At 40.9% G+C, this 18,786-nt stretch overlaps 1 protein-coding gene across 12 annotated transcripts in view; it reads right to left on the bottom strand.

The window, feature by feature from the left end:
• The window catches only part of SLC8A1 (solute carrier family 8 member A1), a 497,520-nt gene that overhangs the window by 332,024 nt on the left and 146,710 nt on the right, over positions 1–18,786 (bottom strand). The window contains exon 1 of one of the 12 annotated variants that reach the window (XM_038006240.2): positions 7,900–8,090. The exons of 9 other annotated variants lie outside the window; for them this stretch is intronic. The gene's annotated coding sequence lies outside the window, so the exon portion shown is untranslated. Of the gene's footprint in view, positions 1–7,490; positions 7,510–7,899; positions 8,091–18,786 lie in introns of those variants that run through there. 2 more of the 12 variants (XM_038006233.2, XM_038006237.2) reach the window with 2 other exon arrangements.

Consider the following 18,786-nt stretch of genomic DNA (forward strand, 5'->3'; position numbering starts at 1 on the left):
CTCTACTGACCAGTTATATGTCCTTAGAGAAGTCATTTTCCCTCTCTCAGTATCATCTGTAAAACTGTGAAATTCTGCTAACAACCTGCAGCTATGATATTCAAACCCTACACTTTGGCATTCAAGGTCATCTATAACACCTGTTCATCTGTGCAGGTCTACTGTTAGTCAATATATCAGCTAGTAGTCAGCTGAGCTACTAAAGGAAAATTACCCAAATATGTACCACATCATCCTTTCTAATGTTTTTATGGTTGTCCTCCATAACCCATCTCGAATGTCAAATTTCCCTTATAAAACTACTTTGATTGCCAGGAAGGTCCTTAAACGTCATCTAGGCCAGGTACAGTAGCTCATGACTATAATCCTAGCACTTTGGGAGGCTGAAGCAGGATTGCTTGAACCCAGGAGTTCAAGACCAGCCTGGGCAACAGAGCAAGACCCCCATCTCTACAAAACACTGATAACTGAAAGAGACATTTCAAAGCTACGTATCTCAGAAGTGATGGAGCTAGGCTCCAGAACAAATTCTGTGAACTTCTAGGCCATTTCTCTTCACACTACACCAACACCAATCGCTAGGATTCCCCAAGCCTATGAATGTTGCATTTGTGTCTCTCATAATCTATACTGTGTGTGTCAAGAGTTGGCAAACTATGGTTAATGGGACAAATTCAACCTGCTACCTGTTCTCGAAGGGCCCACAAAATTAAAATGTTTTACCATTTAAAATTACTGGAAAATAAAAAAAAGAATATTTCATGTGAAAATTATGTGATATTCAAATTTGTGCTCATAAATAACATTTTATGGAACACAGTCTTGCCCATTCATTTATATATTTTGATTGCTTTCTTGCTACAAGAGCAGAGTTGATAAATTATGACAGATCCTATAGTTCACAAAGCCAGAAATATTGACTATCTGGCCATTTAAAAAATCAGCTCTCTGATCTTTGGCATATGTCATTATGTGTGTACTAATCTTCCTTTACCTTCCTGTGGCAACCCCTTCACCACACCAATCAGTGTATTCACATGGGTGCACACAGGCAGGAACAAGGCCCTCTCTCACCATTTATATCTTCAGTAATGAGCTAACAGTTACTGAGCACTCAGGTATCAGAAACTGTTCCAAATATTTTACTAATATTACTTTATTACTCCTCACACAAATCACAAGCCTTTTTAATATTTTTATTCCCATTTAATAGATGAAGTATAATAGATGAAGAAAGTAAACACAGAGAAGTCTAAGTAACTAGCACAATGTCAAATATACCACCTTTTGAATTCAAGCAAATGCTGTAACTATCATGAATATGTCTGCTGACCTCAGAGGTCTTTAGTCTGAGGACCTTAGGGTGGTTCATTTTGTTAGTTAGTATTCTCAAACTAGATGAAAAGTCATAGTTTCCTTTCCACCCTGAAGAATCCTTGTTAGACATCTAGGAATTCCTGAGGCCCAGAAAACATAGGCAAATTTCTGGAGGCTTTCTACACAGGGAAAGAAAGAAGAGGTGACTTGGCTGAAATGATTTCAGAGTCACAGAACTGGATTCTACTAGCTCCTATTTCAGTCTTATCAAATCATTTAATTTTATATGGCCTCCATTTGCTTACTTGTAAAATACAAAAATTAACACAAAGCAAAACTAGGTGATGTCAGATGTCTCTTCCAGTGCTAGCCATAGTATGAAGCAACAGAAGGACTGATAAAGAGAAGCTCTTAAAAAAAAACTTCTGACAGCTAGCTGCATGTCCAGGGGAAGAAAGGCAGACAGGGAGGAGTCAGGGGGAAGGAAGCATTGACTGTGCCCAACACCAACTCACAAATTTCAGCTTTGGAGGGCCCACATCCCCCAACATTTGAAAGAGCATTTTGGATGAGTGACTTGAAACTTCTGAGAGACATTTGATGGGCACCTCTCCAAACTGTCTGATGCCACCCACAGTTGGGGCTCTAACACAGCCCACAGAGGAAGTTAAAGCTTGGGTGTAGAGTAAGTTGTCTGATTCTCTCAACCTGCTGCCAGGATGGGATGCTATTCATCGAGCACAGCAGAGAACCAAAGGGTGGCCCTGGGTCCTGAGCTTTAAGGGAAATCTGAAGAAATTGGAAGCTAGACAAGTTCCAGAAGCTCAAGTGTAAAAGCACCAGCATAACCATTCGGTGCTAAACAGATAAATTAAAATCACCTACCCTAGTAGAGGAAACAGAATCATCACCTTTAATAAAGGAACCAGTGAGCAAGTGGTCTATCCCTTGCCTCACCTCTGACTGGTACGGCGTCTCTCCTCCAAGGCCATGCTGGAAGTTCATCCTACATTTTGGTTTCAAGCGTAAAATGCATTTGTGCAATAGTTTATGTTATTATTTGTTTCAGATCCTGTTTGTGGCATGGTCCTGACTGGGACACAGAATAGAATGAAAGAGTCTAGAAACTGCCCTAACATTTCTCCATGGCTGCCTTGTCATAAATAAGCTGGGGCTCTTACATGTTTCAAAAGTGGCTAGGCCTTATTTGTTTTCAAAATCCTTTTCACTTTTTCTGAATACATTAAAATGCCTCCTCCTCCGTGAAGCCATGTCCAATGTTCTCTTCTTCCTTTCAACTCCTTCAGCACTTTGCTCAGTTGCAGTGGAGTGATCTTTCTCACTCAGCCTTGTACTTCAGTATACGTGTTCTAGACCATGACATTCCTGGGAACAGAGAACAGTGTACAGCATGGCTTTTGGAGAGCTTTCCTTATTAACCATTGCTTGTTAGCCCTTGGCCAAAGTTATTTCACTGAACCACAGTCTTCATCCTTAAGTCAGAATAACGATGCTTCCTTACCCTTCAGGATACTCATAAGCATCCAGTGAGAAAACGTGTGTAAAGCATTCAGACTAGTCCCTGGCACATAAGAAGTGCTCAACAAATGTCACTAACTTTTCTTCATCATCTGCATTCTTTGAAAAGCCAAGCACAGGGCCTTGTATACACTGAGTGCTCCATAAACATCATGGTTTGGTTGAAGAAAATTGCTGGATCACTACCTTGTTTGACTTCCTCTCACATTGGATCCAACCAGGAAATTATTATTCTTACTTCCCATGCAATGACATCAAAGTAATTATTGTTTCTTGTCTTTTTTAAAAAATTAAGATGATCTTTAATATTCACATCTAGTTTCCTAGATCTGTTACATGTGCAAGAAACCATTTATTTGAATTGGTATCACATTAGCATTTTCTAGGTTACGGGCATTAATACATACTGCAAAATGATACAGTCGAATCTATTCAAGATTTTAAGGATATCATTTCACTTTAGGGAAAATATTTTGCCCATTCCCCAGAGGACTTAAATGGCTAAATCTTCAAGAAAGCATCAAATTGTTATTACCCTTGTTGCTCTAGAAGCCAAATTTGGAGAGTTTATCTTTGCCTTTGTCTGGCTACTCTCTATCCCTCCATCAACATCCCCATTTCTGGGCACTCACATCCCCCAAACTTCCCTACCAAAACGGCCCTGAGTGCACTAACTGGGCAGCAACCTAGTTTTAAACCTCTTTCACATTCTCTGTATTTTCCTGTGTTCCAGGCCCTCAGGACTTTGTCTGCCAGCTGACCTGATAAACCAATCCAAGTTAAAAAAAAAAAAAAGAAATGAACATATGCTAATGATTTGTGAGAATTAATGGTAGCTCCTTCTCGGATGGTATTTCATTTTATTAGGGTCTACTGGATAGAATTCCTTTATTCAAATGAATGGTTCTAATTGTGAAAGTTTCAGATCCTCTTTTGCCCAAGAAATAAATGCTTTGAACCTGGGAATGTTTAGCCCACCCTCAAATCACTATATAGACTGCTGCCTGCAATGCACTTGCCCTTGATCACAAAAGCATTTTCTTGCTTCAGCTGCCAGAGCTTTTCCTCTTCCACATGTTCCCCTCCTTCTACTGAAATTCACTAGAAAGTTTCAGATAAGGGGGAAATGTGATTCATTTAAACTTTTGTCTTGTTACTGTCTACACTCTTGGCTGGGCAGATCAAAGGACAATCTCAAATGTAAATTTAAACACCTACTATTCAATATAGTCTCTGCAAAGAGAACCTACAAAAATCACTTGAGGCAGCAAGGACTACGAGCAACTGTCTTATAAGTTAAGTCAATACACTGGAAGAATACATCAGAAAATGGACTGTTTGATTAATACGTACTACTGAGAACCTAATCATTGATTAGGTCTTCAAAATATGTATTATGTAAAATGTATTTTGTAATGTGTATGTGTGCATGGAGGGCTGGGGATGGAGGGTGACAGAGTGGGGAGGCCGGTGAGAGAGAGACAGAGAAAGAAAAAGAGATTTTGGAAGATGAAGAAAGAAAACTGAAAGTAATCCCACCGTACTTAATTAGGCCCCACTGGACTAGTCCTGAATCCAAATCCAAATCTCAAAGGCAAACGTTGAAAGCTCACATTCTCAGAATCTAGTCCAGCCCAATGGGTCAGAAAACACCTGATAATTATTTCCACTAAATCTCAGCTATATCTCTAGGGAACAGAAATACCATCATTTAAAAAGAAAAGTGGTAACAGCTAGTACAGAAATCGACTGGTTTTGTTAGCCACCGTTACTACCGAGAATTAGAGTCAAAGTGATAGACAGCTAAAGGAGCCATAAGTGATGTCAGATAGGATTCAGGAACCCTGAGAAAGTCAGGGAGAACGTTTGCCACAAGAGGGAGCAGTAGAATTTGGTCAGATGGGAGGCCATTTGACAGGGGTTGTGATGAGGGGTCTATGAGGTATGGGAGGTTATGATGAAGGATTTAACTACAAGTATGAGTGATATTTGGATAATATTTTAGCAAAACACGTTTATCCTTGGGGGCAAAAACAAAGAAAGGGACCAGAAAGAGTAGAGATAATAGCACACTGATTCCTAAATTCTTAGCAAATATAAAGTGACAATTTAATGTTTACTTGAAAGCAACATACACACATACTACAAAAATATAAAACATGCAACATGTGTGGTTTAATAACCTCTTTTAGAGGCTGCATTTCTTTTCCAGATTTAATTTATATTTCAGTTTGAATTTTGTTTATTTCCATGTTTTTAGGGCAGTCTCCTCCTTACCTATATACTATCCTCCCTGTACCTAAAGGCATCACAAAGAAAGAACTTGTCTCACTGAATTGCAACATAAAAAAACAAACAAACAGACATTAATGTCCCAAAATGCACTTACTTTGAGGCAACCACATCTATGGCTTGCTTTTTAAAGGGGAATTGCAACTTCCTTGGATTTGCAGAGCTTTTCTCATCATTTATTTTGTCAAAGAAATAGATTGAATACTAAGAGGAAAGGAATCATGTGTTTATTTTGCAAGTAAATAAAAGTCTATTTTTGCCTGGCAAAAGCATGTTAAACATAGCTTTTTAACAAATGCTGAAGTTCTCTTGGAATATATTTTATTTTTTCAAAACACAGAAAGCTTAATGGAGCAATTAACATAATTCCTGCAAATAGTCCTATAGGTGTTACTGACTATATCGCACCTTCCTTTTGTAATTTTACTGGGAGTCAAAGCACTGTTACTCCGAAGTTCTTTTCTTCACCTGGCCAACAAAAGGGCTATCTAATTCTTAATCTGAAACGTTACAGTAGAAACCATTATATAATAATAATAATAAAGTAGATAGGTAGATAGATACAAAGAAAATACAGCCTTCATATTATTTTAGTTCATTACTCTCCTCTTTCAGCCCTGGTAAGCTTTCAAGACAGAGTAAAGTCTGATTGTCATGACACTCTTACATCCTTTGTAGCCCTATACAGCTCAACAATAAATAATGGTTTATCTCTGCTGTTGTCCTTTTTGTTGCTGTTGTTTTTCTAGGAATTAATCCATTTTTTTTAAAAAAAGACAACAACCATTTTAAGGGGACAAAATCAGGGCTTCTTTTATAGTAGGTTGAGAAATCTTAGCTAAAAGGCTGTGAGATCCCAATGGAATTCTTCAAGCAGGCAGAATTTGTAAAATGAAAACCATTAAAGAGCACACATCTTGCTTCTTGATGAAATAAGTGGGTCCTCCCCCACCTTCTCACTCAGAAGGCCCCAAAGATGGAGCTAGTTTTCCCTTCCTTCCTCCTGCTTTCACACCCGCCTAACCTCCCATTTAAGCAACTTTAGCAAACCCAGAGAGCTCAATCCAAGTAACACAGGATTTGAAAGAGGAACCTAAAACCAATCATCCCTCTTCCGGCTTTGTCTTCTTACTTGAAATGAATGAAACATCTAGATTCATTTTCCTCCTTTTTTCTTTTCCTGACTCGCTGCTGGAGTAGCTTCGAGAGAGAAAGAGAAAGCATGTGAGTGTGAGTGTGTGTGTGTGTGTGTGCGCGCGCGTGCACGCTGGTGGGGGCATGGGAAACAGAGATATACTTTCAGAATTCTCTCCTGGTGGCTCCCTTTTTCTCTTGGGAAATCTTCGCACAAGTCTCAGATTGTGCATGTTCAACTGCTCATATCTGGAGATACTCCAGCAATGCCTTTAACCAGATCTGATCAGAAATCTCCACCTACTCAGCTAGAGGCTCCTCCATGATTAGGACGCTTGTACTGTCTTCACCACATCTGTCATTTTTAAAAAAGCTTCTTCCACTACACCTCCCACTGATATCCTTTTTTCTCTCTTTAGTCTTTACACCTCCAGCAGGACAAAGTTTGTATTGTTATATTCACAACCACTAGTAGCTGACTAGCAGGAGAGAGAGAGAGCGGCTTCAGGGGAGGCAGGATTGGGGGCATTAAAAGGATACATAGTGCAAAGCATGACTTTCCAACGACTGCATACAACATGCACATTGCTCTCTTCTAAAAATGCTTTGTTAAATTTCATTACCCCTGCTCTCAACTCAACCACTACCACTTTGGAGAGGGAAATACGAATTGCCAACCCAAGCCATTCATCAAACAGCAACAGCATCCACGGGGTGGGGCGGGGGGGTGGGTAGGGGGACGGGGGTGATGCAGGGGGTGGATTTAAAGAATCAAAGATGCACACATACTGTATTTTCAAGAGCATCGCCTGGGCGGATTTGGTTTCTTTGGCCGGCTGTCCAGCTATAAGACCGCCCTCTTCTTCATTAAGGAGGAGCCAAAAAGGATATCTTCACATCTCAGAACACAGACCACTTCCCCCAAGAGCCAGCAAAGCTCCAGAGGCAGAGAATGCAGCTGCAAAGTTCCCTTCCAATCTCTTAGGGAAAGATGCCTCTGTGTGCAGAATCCCCAAAGCACATCACGGCACAGTGCCCAGACACAGGGACCTTGCAGCCCACTCCCTGCTACCCCCTACATTTCTTCCTCATCTGTCTCTGCCCCGCCACACCTCCCTCCTCTCCGCAGTCCGTGAACGAGCACCCAGCGCCCGCTGGAAAAGAGAGGGCTCGGAAGTGTGGCCTTGGTGAAAGACCCCAAGGATTACCAGGAGGAGGGATGACCGCGAAGAAGAGTCCAGTGGGTGGGGAAGCCTGGATCCCCAGCAGCTCTGCGTTCGGGGTGGACTTAGCTCTTCGCGCCCTGAATCCTCAGAGCCCAGCGCGGTGCAGGGTGCAGCATCTCTCCTTAGCAGCCCTTTCTTCCTCCAGCAGCCTGCACTGGCAGGCAGGCACCCTCACGCCCAGACGCACCAGCCCGAGCAATTTCACTCTGGGAAGCGCGGACACCCAGAAAAATGTGCAGGCGCGCACCACCACATCACACACACACACACACAAATTTAGAAGCCGCTCGTTTGCCAAAGCAGAGGGAAGTGCAGCCTTATGAGCAGCAAATGGAAAATAGTTCTCGGTCTCTGACCAAATGCCTTCTGCCTGCCCATCATAAGATCCTACCTGGTTTGGGGAGTGTGAATGGATTCTTCCTCCGTTCCTCCACGCTAGTAGGAAATACGGCGCACTCCCTCGTTTTAAACAGCTCCCGATCAGGAAGAGGTCGCTCCCATCTTCTGTGGGAAGCACAAAGCAGGCGGCGGCGGTAGGCTGACTCCCGTGCAGCGCCGGCGCGAGCGGGAGCGGCGGCGGCGGCGGCGGCGGCGGCGGGCAGCGGTGCGCGCGGGCGGGAGGCAGGCGCGGAGGCCGGGAGGCTGGGAGGGCCGGGGCCCGGGCGGCGCGCGCGCTCCCCCTCCCTCCCGCGCACACTCGCCCGCCCGCCGCCCGCAGCCTCGCACTGGCTCACACGCGCGCTCGGCCCCGCGGCCGCCGGGCACCCCGGGGCCCCCTGCGCGCCCCACGGGCTCACCGGGCGATCGCGTCGGGGCAGAGCCGGCGCGTTTCTGGAGCACGGAGAGGGTGGGGAGCCCTTCCAGCCTCCCAGCCTCTGCCGGCTAGCAGCTTTTCTGATTTCCTGCCGGCTCTCGGCCCCGCAGTGCGTTGTGGCCGCGCGCTAGCGCTGTCTCCCGCACCCAGCCCATCGATGACACGGGCACACAGGCGCTGCAACTTTTCTTTTGAACCGTCTTCGCCTCTTCCGCAGACAGAACCCTGACCCCCAATTCGCCTACCCGTTTCTCACCTCTGAGTTTGTTAATCCAACTATCTTTCTTCCCCCACTTCCTGCCCTTCTGCTAAAGGAAGCTTTCTTTTAGCAAAAGGGTCTGAGCATATATCAGCGATTTTTAAAAAATCTTTACCCTGTGTTTTTCTACATATCAGATATGCACAACTATACGTTGGCTACTAGATGCTGACACAAGCAAACAGGTATATTGGGGGAAGGGTGTCCTCCGGCCAAGAACTGGAAAAGAGTCTCTGTGTTGGTATTTCCCTCAAAGATGCGGCTCACCTGGGAACAAAGACCCTGAGGTTGTTTCGTGTGAAAGCCGTGCTGGTTTTAAACTACAGTGAGGAGTAAAAGCCTAGCATTAAGGTTGAGTTGGGAAAGACCTAATGCAGCAATCGACGAACTGTTCTTTGCCCTTTCCAAGAGAAGCATTATCACTGCCAATAAATCACTTTCCCCATAATTAATAAAGGAGCACTGCACCAGGCCTTTCCTCTCTTGACAGCTCATTCATTCTTACAAACCCTTAATGACTTCACGTGGTGAAAGGCTAGACCTGCTGTGGAGTTCACTAGCTTCCAAACCTGGCTGCGCATCAGACACACCTGGGAATGTAGTCAGATGTTGTAGACTCTGAGGCCGAATCTGATGCAGACTCTCCTGCTGTAGGTCTCAAATAGGGCCCAAATTTGTATTTTTTAAAACACCAGTTGCTACTAGTCACTGATGTCGTTTGCCAAGGTGTGGGGGGATTAGGAGCAGCTACTTGGGGAAGGTGGGAGGAGGGACCTGCAAGCACCAGGCGAAAAGTTTTTTTTTCGTGGAGACGTTCCCCCTGTACTTACAGTGCAACCAGGGCAGTCACCACAAATGATTCTGACTCCAGGAACCTCAGTTTGCCTCTGCAACAGAAGTACGGAATGGAAGAAATAGCCTCTTCTGCCTCTGCGCCACTGGCTCTCAATCCTCCTTGCACCTCAGAATCGCCTGGACGGCTTTATAAATCCCAGTGCTTAGGCCACACCCCCAAATTGATTAACTTTGACTCTCTTCAGGTGGGCCCCGGACAGGCTTCATTTGTTTTTAAGATGCCTGGTTGATTCCTATGTGCAATGAAGGTTGAGAACCACTGCTCTAGGTCAATACTCCTCAAACATGAATGTGAGTATGAATCACATGGGGATTGCAGTTTCTTTTTTAATGAACTTGGAATAGTCCTGGGGTAGGCATGTGTTCAAGTGATGCTGATGCTGTCTGAATGAGGACCTCACTTTAATTAGTCAGGTCTGTTGCCAGCAGTCATGGATACTGGCTTTGTAGAGGACACTCTAAACTGCTTCGTGTCTTATAAATTTGCAGGAATCGTTCTTCCCTAAGAACATTTTTCTTTCCTTGCTATAAGTTAAATTTTCTTGGAAGCTACTTTCCACACAAACTTGGTTAGACTGCACTTACTAGTGGATATAAACAGAGTGACCTATGAGAAGAGACAGAAGGTCACTGTCTCTTTTAGAATATGTCCTCTACCAAAAAATTACTTACAGTCCCTGAATTTAAGGGAGTGTCAGTAGCAGATATTTGGATCATACTCAATGAAAGAGGCTTGGAGAGAAAAGTGGCTGCCTTCTAAATGACACTAAGGAAAGCATATAACTAAAGACTCCACTCATAAGAAATAGGACACAGCTGAATGAAGGAACAAAGAGAAAGCTAAATGAAAATGTGAGTGGGCCATATCTCATTGGAATAGATTTCGTGGAAAGAGTGTAGCCTCTTATTGCTATCATGGGCCACTTAGTGAAAGCTGAGATTTTCTTGAACTTGTAGGCATGTTTGTGACATGGAGTGACAAGAACCCTGTTCTTTAAATGTCTATATTCCAGTGATGCCCAAAGTCTGTCTTATGACTTTTTTTTTTTTTTTTGCTTTGACCATTGAAACTGAAAGGCTACATCTTGGCCACTTGATTCTTCCTCTTTTCCAACCAAAACTGCTTTTAGACTGATTTGGATTCTTGGGGGAAAAAATGGTCTTCTGTTTATCTAGAACTATTGAGAGGCAGCCTAGTGCCTAGCGACATGGCATCCTTTTTGGTTCAGTCAGTTTCTGAGCTCCTAATTTTCTTTGCCTTTCATTTCTCATTAAAGGCATTTTTATAATGGTTCCAGGGCCCCAAGACAAATCAAACCTTTTGCTCCCTCCTAAATGTCATACATGAGTGGGTTTTTATTGCGAGAATTATCACAGGCTACATCACAGACACAAGGCTGAGGAAGACTATGGTTCTAAGAAAGGAAAAAGTGAGGCTGCTGCAGTTTGTGGCTTTGGAAAGAAGAAACGTTCAATGAAGGAAGGTGGTAATTTACATTCTAATAGCAGTAATGTTTCTTAATTGCAGTCTTCCATTTTGATTGCCATTCTTTCCTCTGGACTTGGAATTAAGAGTCACCCGTCTCCACTGTTATCTAACCAAAGCAGTATGACACAATCATTCAGGGGACTCCACAGGGATATCACTAAGATTTGATATATTCGAAAGATGGTTCCGATGTTCATAAACTATTTCCTAGGAAACCTTCAGGGGATCTGTTAGCAAACTCATTTTCAGACCAAGTGTAAATATTGTGAATTAGGCTCTACTTTTAATCTAGTCTATAGAAAATTTAGACATGTGATCAGGTTACCAAGATTTTAAAAAATATTTAATAGTTTACTAAAGCACTCAATATTTTTTCTTCATAGGGAAAATAAGCACAATCCTCTGTTGAAATTCTTTTCATTTTTACTTTGAATTACATAAATCAGAGGTACCTCTACTGTCTCTTCCATTGATCGGAGCTTCTGAAGTATGTTAATATAGTCTTAGTCATCCCTCACCTCATTTCTTACTCTGCTAGTCTTCACTAATCATCTATCTGTTCATTCATAGGCTCAGTTTCATACTGATTTCTACATAAGAAAATGTTATTATATAATAGCACCCCTAGCCTGGCCAGTGAGGGGAGCTTAGAATTAGTCATTTTTCCATACCTAAGAATCTCAGGTGAACCATTGGGTTCCCAGTTTTGCTCTTTAGGTTTTCTTTGCTGATGAGTAGATCCAAGGTTCTTTGCTTTGGGGACGACTTTGAGAATTCTTTGTTGACTTCTAAGTGCTATTCTTCCTCCTCCCTGGAAACTTATTCCTGCAGTTAAACTTTTACTTCCCTGTTTTGTTTTGACCAGTTGAACACCACTCTTGTACCTCACCCAGTTGTAAGCCCTGCTCCTGCATAACAGTCCACAGACTGGGGCAGCCTTCCTGGCAGACTCACAGTCACAACCTTCCTCCTCTCTGCATTACCGTGGGGTCAGCCACTTCCTCTGAGTCGCCAATGAATTTGTCATAGTCTTTGGACATCAGAGGCCTGCAATTCTACATTTGAGCAACTGATATTAAAGAATTGGGTTTGTACAAAATCCTGACACTTCTGTTTTCCATTTCTGCCCCTTATTAAATTAAGGAAATATCTAGTCTCTATCCCACAACTTTATCAATGGTAACTTAATGGCAGAATCATTATCTAGAGCTATTAATTAGTGGGTCAGAAAACAGTAGCAGATTGGTTAAGAGTCAAGGCTTTAGAGTCAGAATATCTGTGTTAGATTCTCAGATCCAGCTGTGTGACCTTGGGGAAGCTTCTTAACCTCTGAAATCTCAATATCTTTGTTTGGAAAACATGGATCATAAACTCTCCTTCAAGGTGCTATGGGAAGGATAAAATGTATATAGGAAGCTTGGCATAGTTCCTGATCATAGTAATTGCTGAGCAAATGATATTGCTGTTATTATTATTGGTAAATATTATTTGTAAAGTTTCATGAACATGTTATCAATGTAAATTTAAAAATTTATATATAATTAGATTTTACATAATCAGGTCATCCCATTATTGATATTGATTATGCTATTGTTTTTGTTATACAGAGTTCTGTGCAATGAATAATCCAGAAAAATAAACATTTCTACATCAAAACAGTACCTTTCCTCTCTGTAATGAAAAAGAGCTGCTTGTGCATTTTCTGATTTTGTAAGTACAGAGTGTGGTTAGTGATTGATTAAAAGGGGCAATGAATTCTTCTCTCCTTCACAATAATTCTTTTCCCTTATGTCTGGGTATCAATTTTATTTCTATTATAAACTGAGGGTAGAATTTCAAAGACAGCCATTTTTAGACAAATCCTGCTACAACTAAAATTTTGATTGTCACATTACATTAATTTTATTAACTGGGAACTTTTTCTGTAGGGCATAAACTTCTTAACTAAGTTTATACAACATACTTTCCTCAACACTGATTCCAGGATTTTTCATCAAATAGGGACTCAAGATAAGCTCCCTGGGGTGCCTTGTACCAGACAGTTGTTCCCTACAATCCAGTTCTAAAGCAATGTCCCTGCGAGATTACACTTCAGCCTTTTTCATAAATCTCTTTTCCAAGCCACCATTTATGATATACAACTCCCTTGCTGTATCTTCAATTGCTGTTCACTGATTAGACTCTTCTGAGAGCTGCCAATGTTTTAGTGGTTACCACAATGCTCAGACAGGAGCCCTTGAAAATAACCTAAGGGGAAAATAGACTAAACTTACAGGTGTTGTATTCCATGATTTTAATGATGCTGATTCTGCTACTACTGGAAGTGTCTGGAAATAATGAAACTGTATACTCTCGTCTTTTTAAAAATTTAGACTCATACAGTGTGACCTGCAGAATCCTTAGTAATCACAAACAAGTAATATTCAGAAACTGCATTCTATTTCCCCTTTTAAAAGTATTATCCAGTCACAAAAGTCACCTTTGGGTTTATTTCAGCAGTCCTAAGAATGTATTTATCAAACCAAAGGATAAATTGTTTGTGTAGATATTAACATTTTTTGCCACCTCGAATTTAATTTTTATGTAAGAAATCCTTATGAATTATTGGGGGCAGCTGTGATTACTCTCATTTTACAGACTAAGAAAGAAAGCACAAAGGGATTTGCCAAATCCTGGTTGTACGCATGTATCAGCTGGGTTATTTTAAAAAATACTGAAAGCTGGGTCCTACCCTTAGACATTCTGTCTCTATTGGTCAAAAGTCGAGTCTGGGCACTGTTTTGTTTTGTTTTCAAGTTTTTGGGGATGGTTCTACCATTCAGCCAGGGCTGAAAACCACGGGCCTAAGGTCAAATAGCTAATTTGTAGCAAAGACAAGTGATATCTGGCACAACTCAGTTTCTTTTCTGCTGCTCTATCGAATTTCACTATTTAATAGAATATAAAAATAAGGACTTTTCTTGGAAATTTAAGAGGACTTACAAATGTTTAAGGGCCTTTTTGAGTCCCTAAGGGGCAGAAGTGGGTAATATAATTCACCTGACATAGGCAGATTGGAGGATACGATCTAGAAAGTCCAGTCCATTACCGTGGGGCCCCCTTCTAGTTGAACATGTATTCCTCAGCATCTAGAGCAGTTTTTGGTGCTTGGGACATGAATTAGTAGAACACGTATTGTCCCCTGTAAGGGGACTGGTGTAGATGGAAAGAAGGATTCTGGTGATAGGGTAAACTCTTTGGCCTCTCTCCAGTGCAAATTGCAACTTAGTAGCAATCATCTCCTTGTAGCTGCAGTGCAGGCTCTGGTTAGCTGACACAGTCACTATATCTACACCGTTATTCTGCCTGGCCACCTGCTCTGCAATGACAGACAGATTGTCTGTGACATTGCAGGAGGAGGAACCACACGGAGACAGCAATCTGACCCAGCCTCAGGCTTCAGTTTGTAAACTAACCCTTTGTCAGTTATCTCAGGAATTACTTATAAGCTCTTATTTGGCCCAATTTGTGAATAAGTCAGAGAATCTCTTATTTCCTCTATTAAGAAGAGTTAACTAGGCATGGGGTTTATGAGCATTATTCTTGTATTCTTATTTATTATTTTTCAAGATTCAAGGAACATGTAAGTTTTTTCCAACGTCGGTCATCAGGTAACTCTGATTAAAGGAAAAAAAGCTGGGTATAACAGAGAAAAATAAAACACAGCTGAGAGTGCCATGAATTCATTTGTTCATTCGTTTCTTCAGGTATTTTTTCAACAAATATTTGTAAGGATGGACTCTGGGTCAGGCACCGTCTCAGACACTGGAGAGACATCAGTGAAAACATCAGTAGAAGTTTCTACTCTTCTGGGACTCACATTCTAGTGAAAAAATGACAGGCAACAAGCAAAATAAACAAATTAACACATTGTAGGGTGTCATATGGAGATACTCCTATAAAACTCATAAAGCAGGAAAAAATGGAATAGAAAAGTTTAGGGAAAGTACTAGTTTAGATGGTCAGTTCTGCGGAGACTTGAGTGAAGTTAAGATTTCCTGTTGATACCACCATCCCTTTTCTGAGAGTCCCAAGCAGATGAAATGATATAGGACAGTATTTTGTTTGTTTGTTTGTTTTGAAAATTTGTTTCTGCCCTGTATTAAGTTTTGTTTTGTTTTTAGGAATTCCTGCCTCAAAGCCATCGGACTTAATCAGGTTTAGCAGCAGAGGCATGGCCATATGACTTGTACCACTGTGTTTTGGAGCATATTCATATTAAATAAATCCAAGAGTTGTTTCAAAAAGACAGACTGCCACCAGGGGTTGCACATAAAAATAACTGTTCCTTCTAAGGCAGAGTTGCCACAAGAATTCTGAATGCTTCTTTGGTTTAAATTATAGCATCTTATTAATGCACCTGGATGACCAACTTTATAAGTAAGCTCTAGTGGGTGAACCTCTTGTCACAAAGTCAACAGCATTGGTGGGTGGTGTTGGGAGAGGCCATGAGAATCGTGTTTGTGTAACTTAATGATGGTCCCAGTGCTGCTTTCTATGGGTCCATCATACCTCCTTTTCCTTTTTCCTGAATTCTTACCTGAAATCATACTATACACAACATACACATACCCTTACACAAACTCACATACTCATTCACATACATGACTTGTAAATATGTCCAAATATTTAATTATTGAAAAATCATCAATTGCAAATTTGCAAATACCCATGGAAATCATAGCTGACCTCTTGTTTTTGTAAATTTTATTTAACCTCAGTGGTTTTTTATTTGCAGAGTTTTGTATATTCAGTTTCCAGTCTACTTAGAGACTCAGGGCCTAAAGCAGATTACAACTCATATACTGTGCTTTTCTGAAATAAATGATACAGATTTGATGTCTAAAATAGATATATGAATTATGTATCTCATGTATCTTAAGAGAGGTTTTTAATTTTTCTCTTATTGTTTCTTTTGTAAAAAAAATAAAAATCTCTGAATGTTGCTTAAGGAAAAGTAGAACTTGGATAGAAAATTATTCAACACAGCAAAGTGCATACTTCACTTGTAACAGATGATCAATAAATATATGTTGAATAAATGACACAATTTAACAGAACATGCTACTTTATAGGGTAATCATTTATATTTTGTAGCAGATCTCTGGTTAAATTTTTAAGGCATTCTGGCTGCAAATAGGGAGTGACTACTCCATTCAGAGGCATGAACTAAGTTCTGTGGTGATTTAAAAAAAATGTATTAGACACCATCCATGGCCTCTAGGAATTTAGTCTTATAGGTAAAATCAGACTCTAAGGAATTTTTTTTTTTTTTTTTTTTCCCCTGAGACAGAGTCTTGCCCTGTCGCCCAGGCTGGAATGCAGTGGCATGATCTGCAACTCTACCTCCTGGGTTCAAGTGATTCTCCTGCCCCAGCCTCCCGAGTAGCTGGGATTACAGGTAGGCACCACCATGCCCAGCTAATTTTTTATATCATTTGTAGAGATAGGGTTTCACCATATTGGCCAGACTGGTCTCGAACTCCTGACCTCAGGTGATCTGCCCACCTCAGCCTCCCAAAGTGCTGGGATTACAGGCATGAGCCATCGTGCCTGGCCAACTCTAAGGATTTTTGAAGAAGTGAGCGCTATGGCCAGATATGTACTTTATGAAGATCAATCTTGACAGTGTGTCTGAAATGTGCTAAAGTGGGCATGACCAAGGATGAAGAGACCAGAGAGGAGATGATTAAAATCATCTCAAAGAAGACTCACATAAAAGGACTCTAAACAACTACTGAGGACGAAAAGGAAGAATATAGCCGTTTTTCTCTTTGGCCCAATTCTTAGCAGAATCCTATTACCTCTCCGCTCAATCTTTTTTTAAAACAATACTGAGTTTTCATTTTGAGAGGAATCATTCTGGATGGTTTCAAGTGGAACACATATAATTTCTATAAAGTCGTTACTATTATAGGAAAAAAATCCTTTTTAAGACTGGCATATCAAGGTGGGGATGGAGGGTGCTAGTCTGCTCTACCAGGCAGAGAGGATATTTTACCACTGAGATGATGAATGGTGGCAATAAAAAGCAGACAGACCCTTGGTTGGTTTTATTATTGTGTCTAATTTCTCTACAGACAATGCACCCCCTGATTCTTTGCAACATGGATTTACTGCTCCCACTGCCTGTACCTCTTGGCATGCCAGTGTTTCTAAAACAGATTATAGTAATCTGAGAATATCCGGTCTTCTTTCTATGACATATAACTGACTTGCAGGTAAGGAGCAGGTGAAAAAATCCTTCCCCACTCCATGCCCCTGCACAGCCACCAGACATTTAAATTGACTGTGAGTGAAAGCCAAATCTGACAAAGTATGGATTTTGTAAAGAGCCTCTTAGTTCCCTTAACTACCACTGATTTTACTATTATTTCAGAAATATACAAGACTAGTGAAGAAAATCTAATATACTTGTAACATTTAATCAAATCTTTGTCTTTTGATCATATATATTCAGAAGAACATTGTTTTGTTAAAAGCAGTCTTATTTGTTAGATAACAAGTCCAAAGATAAAATAATTTTTTTTGATTTTTCATGTGTATTTTTGACATATTTCTGACACTCTTAATCTGACACAAACTAACACACTATACATTCATCATTATAAGAAATCTAGTGTTAATTTAACAGTACTTGACATTATAAGATATATTTATAAAATGAAAAGAATATGCTAGATTTTTTAGATGTTTATCCTCTGATTTTAAAGTAAAATCCTCCTTTTTTTTTTTTTTTTTTTTTGAGGCAGAGTCTCACTCTGTCACCCAGGCTGGAGTGCAGTGGCATGATCTTGGCTCATTGCAACCTCCACCTCCCAGGTTCAAGCAATTCTCCTGCCCGAGCCTCCTGAGTAGCTGGGATTACAGATGCCTGCCACCTTGGCTAATTTTTGTATTTTTAGTAGAGATGGGTTTTCACCATGTTGGACAGGCTAGTCTCAAACTGCTAACCTCAGGTGGTTCACCCACCTCAGCCTCCCAAAATGCTGGGATTATAGGCATGAGTCATCATGCCCAGTCAAAAAGTCCTATTTTTAATTAAATAAATCTAATACTTTTAAATTCTTAATCAATTATAACTAAATAAATTTAAGTATACTTGTTTAAATAAATAACATTCTATTTGTATATGAATCCTAGTGTTAGAAAACTATGTAATGAATTTCCTGACAAGTTGGGAATTTTTTTTTTTCTGTGAGAGGCAGTGTCTCATATGAGAGAAGATCAGAGCAGGCTGGGCATGGTGGTTCATGTCTATAATCTCAGCACCTTGGGAAGCCTGGGTGGGAGGATCACTTAGCCCAGGAGTTTGAGACAAGCCTGAGCAACATTGTGAGACCTCATCTTAATAAAAAAGTCAAAAATTAGTCAGGTGTGGTGGTGCATGCCTGTATTCCCAGCTACTTGAGAGGCTGAGGTGGGAGGATCGCTTTAATTCAGGAGTTTGAAGCTTCAGTGAGCCCAGATTATGCCACAGCACTTAGCCTGGGTGATAGAGTGAGACTCAGTCTCACATAAAATAAAATAAAATAAAACAGCAGGAATGAGTTTGAGTTTTGTGGGAATAAACTTGAATTTTGGTAGTTGCCTGCTAGCTGTATTATCATAGATAAAAATTATTCATTCGTTCACCCATTTGTTTATTGAGCAGTTTTTGAGTGACCACTAAGCAAGGTCGGGTGTTAGACATAATGGAATCATCAGTGGGAAAAAAATGGGACTTTCATCGTGGGGAAGAAAACTAACCAAATTACACAATTCATTTTTTAATTAACATTGTGGTATGTGGCAGCAAGAAGACACAGAGAGTGGGCTTAGA

The sequence above is a fragment of the Chlorocebus sabaeus genome, chromosome 14 (assembly GCF_047675955.1).
Source record: "Chlorocebus sabaeus isolate Y175 chromosome 14, mChlSab1.0.hap1, whole genome shotgun sequence".
NCBI classification, from domain to species: Eukaryota; Metazoa; Chordata; class Mammalia; order Primates; family Cercopithecidae; genus Chlorocebus; species Chlorocebus sabaeus.